The 3,888-nt window shown below is 29.9% G+C and overlaps 1 long non-coding RNA gene across 2 annotated transcripts; it reads right to left on the reverse strand.

Moving 5' to 3' along the window:
• Positions 1 to 294: 294 nt before the first annotated feature.
• On the reverse strand, positions 295 to 3,234 carry LOC131854856 (uncharacterized). Of its 2 annotated transcripts, none has more exons than XR_009358076.1 (3): positions 2,960 to 3,234; positions 2,379 to 2,489; positions 295 to 481 (listed from the first exon to the last, which is right to left on the reverse strand). It is a non-coding gene; the product is annotated as an uncharacterized LOC131854856 (long non-coding RNA). The 2 variants fall into 2 exon arrangements; XR_009358077.1 differs by having other exon boundaries at positions 2,379 to 2,569.
• Positions 3,235 to 3,888: the final 654 nt, after the last annotated feature.

Here is a 3,888-nt window from a genome sequence, read left to right on the forward strand (position 1 = left end):
TGAAAAATGCAGTTGACAACATTAATGAGAAATATTAATGAAGATTTTATGTTTTAATAAAATCTTGCCAACAAAGGACAGTCGGTTACAAATATTCTTCAGAGCCGTCAGCTTGCTTGCTATCCAGAATATATAAAATCGGTGTAAATGAATTAAAAATCTTACTAGTTTTCTCTAAACTCTTTATTTAATCTACTGTATCTTAATATATATAGAATTAAAAAAAAAAAACTAAAACAGACAACCATATGGAGATTTATCTTTTTAAAATGGAAATTATATGGTTGACTATTATATAAACAGATTCAATAACGGTATATGTATAAAATATGCAAAAAGTGTACATAAATCGGACATTACATTGGAACTAATATAGGCCTTGACCATGACTGCGGCGGCAGCGGTGCGCTCCACTGCCGCGCACGCCGCAATCCCCGCCGCATTCCCCTTCTTGTGGTCATAGATTAAAAATATACACTACCTGAAAAATAGTACTTACATTATCGTATCCTTTTAGAGAATAGTTTTAAAATAGATATGCTCCTCACACATGATGCTAGATGAGCTTCAGTGGCGTAGGCACCGCGTGTACCCTAAAAATGATTTTCGAAACCGTTGAAGTCAAACATCTGCCGCGATAAATAACATGGTAAATTGAATCCTTTGTATAAAAATAACTAGGTATCATTTTTGTTTTCATTCAAATTCTAGAATCACAAGCAACCAAGCGTAATTATATAGAAAATAATTAAAGAGTTCTATTAAATTTGGTCACAAGATAATTTAAGATTTAAATCATAAATAATCCTGCGACTTTTCCCGCACAAAAACCTATGTAACTTCACTACTTAATTAATAAATACCTTATAAATACCTTCTTATTTAATCAATTCTATGCAACTTCATACAATAGCAGAGCCAAGCTATGTTTCATAATTCAATTTACTGATTCTGAATAAACATTAGGTATATATTTTTTTGTAATTATGTTATATGTTTGTATATAATATAATGAGGTAACAAACAATCAAATATTTTTAAATGTAGAAGTTAACATATTTTTGTCATTTTAAGTGTGTTTATGAAACAATATGTATATAAATATTTTGTTTTCCAACACCACCATCTGAAGTTTGAAGATAGCTATTCTTTGTACGACTGTACGCAAGCACGAGCTTGGCCGTAATTTACGTAGCGAAATTACGGTCGCTTGTGTAATGCCGCGCAATAATATGTGATTTTATCATTTTGTGCCATCGACGTCGACTCTTATTCTCTTCAGTTTTGTTACAAATAAGTCGTTGGATATAATGTTTTATACAGTTTTATTACTTTTAATAGATACATTACATTACATTAACTACACAATCTATTTAAACAAGAACTCTATTCAAGTAGACCAGAAAATATATTCACACATAAATTATCATCTACTTCTCTATACAGTATTTTTTGTTATAGTTATACGCATAAGGCAAATAACCACATCTTATGTATGGGTAAACAAGTATATTTTTATCACTTAACATTTTGAAAAAATGTTATTCGTTATATTTTATTATTTTCTATATTAGTTTATAAATAATGTTACAATATTAAGTTGCTTGCGGAATTATAATTAAAAAGATTCATAACATCATTAAATAAACCAAAAATTTGGTTTATGTAGCGAGTAATAAAACAATTAACTATGTTTCGCTGATATTTCATCTAGTATTCTCTAGCAATAAACAATTAATAATCCCTTGTGTTTTGAGCAACTCATTACATGTACTCATATATATATGTGCGTAGTATAGTAACTATTAATCTTATATATAAAATTCTCGTGACACAATGTTAGTTACGATACATCTCCAAAACGACTTGATCAATTTTTATGAAATTTACATGCATATTCAGTAGGTCTGAGATCGGCTACTGTCTATTTTTCATACCCCTAAGTGATAAGATTTGTTCACCACTAACATTTTTTTTAATTATTATGATCTCGAAGAAAGGAAATCATAACAGTTTACTAAAGAAAATAACATCGTGTGTTAATGACAGGTAACCTACGCTTTACAAGGCAAAGAAATAAAGTCAGATTTTGTGCTTAAGTTATCAAAATCTGGGTTGTTCTTAACTCGCTGCAAAAACCAGTCCGCTTACAATCAAACTGGTCCACAGACATGAAGTCGTTCGGTAGCATTAAAACTAGGTATGCTTAAGGTATATACAGACAGATAAGAGGATAAAAGTAATATGGATATTCAGAAAACATTGAAGTCATCTAATTAATTTAAGAGAAAAAAGTTTTTAATGGATTTCTTGATCTGTATGCCGTTGTTTTTGAGTGGAGTCCATGTAGCATTACTTAACAGTTATCTACTACTTACGCAAATTTATGACTATGATATCTTCACATTATTGAAAAATATGTATTTAAGTCCTCGATGAAATTAGCAATAACTGCAACTGTTTTACTCTCTGTTCCGTACCTCATCAACCTTTGTGAAACAAAAGATATCATTCGCATGTCGCCCTCATAATAGCCGACAACGTAACCTTATGAATTTCAATCAGTATACTGTAAGTATCAAATTGCGGAATGAAATGTTAGCTAGCAGGCAACTTGGCAATAAAATAATTATTAAATTAACGCATAATTAATATTAAGTTATTATAGTTTTAGACAAACTAATAAAAAAGGGGAAAAATTGGTATTATTATGTACCTAAACTAAAATATAATACCTAACTTGAAGAAATCTTTCACTAATAGATACCTATATTTTAAACAAACAATATGACGTGCTATATTTTATTTACAAATACTTTAGAGATTTACACAATAATATGATGATGCTAGGGCGGGCTCTAGTATGATAAGTAAATTCTTCAGATCTCTTCGAGGCAGATATTGTGTGCAACTTTAGCACTAGATAGCAACATGACTGCGACTACGTATTACTACATACCTGCTTCTTAACAAACACCGGTCCTGTAGATAGGATGCTGTTTTTACTTAGACAGGCTGCAAAGAGACCGGTTAGCATCCTGTCCCGTGCCAATGCAACATTGTTCATCTAAGTACAGTCAACACAAAAAGCAACGATTCTGTAATAGACGTAAAGCCTTATTGGTTCGATTAAGTATAGACTTAATGCGTTTTTTCTCATTTAAAAATTACTTCCAGCACCAGTTCGTTCCGAGTTTGCACATATGGTATAATATACATTAGGTACTTTTGTGAAGAGATTCTGTAATAGGAGTAATCTATCTTAACGTCAAATTTAATTCATATCCATTCAGTCGTTTAGTCATAAAGAGGTAACTGTCAGACAGATATACACACTTTAGCACTTATAGTATAATGACAAATGATATCATGTTTGTCATATTTTAAAGGTATATACATACATACATTTTTAAAGGTTTCATACATAACCTTTAAAAAGATATGTATGATCATGACTGTAAAATTAATATCAAAATTCTTTGATGCGTTAGATAAAGGAAAAAGAAGGTAGATAGTAGTTTTTCACATTTTTATGATATATTAATATGTTAACTTAGAATAATCCGAAACAAATATTCTTACCGTGTATTATATGCTAACGGTCATATAAGTAATATTTATACAAGACAGTAACTCAATAAAAAACGGTGATGTCATATATATGTATATATATATATATATATCCTAATATCAAACCCTTTTAATTTCTTTATTTAATATATGTTCTATGTAATTTCATTGAATTAATCTATATAAGATAGATTTTGAGAGTCAGTTAAAATATAAAAGCTCACTCAAGTTTCAATGCAGGTTTAGGATGATGAAAAACAGGTAATTTTGTCCTGATTGAAGAATATCCCCGTTGCATGGGAATAGCGGATACAGTTA

This window comes from Achroia grisella, unplaced genomic scaffold (genome assembly GCF_030625045.1).
Source record: "Achroia grisella isolate CSIRO2021 unplaced genomic scaffold, CSIRO_AGI_Agris_v1 utg1245, whole genome shotgun sequence".
Taxonomy (NCBI): Eukaryota; Metazoa; Arthropoda; class Insecta; order Lepidoptera; family Pyralidae; genus Achroia; species Achroia grisella.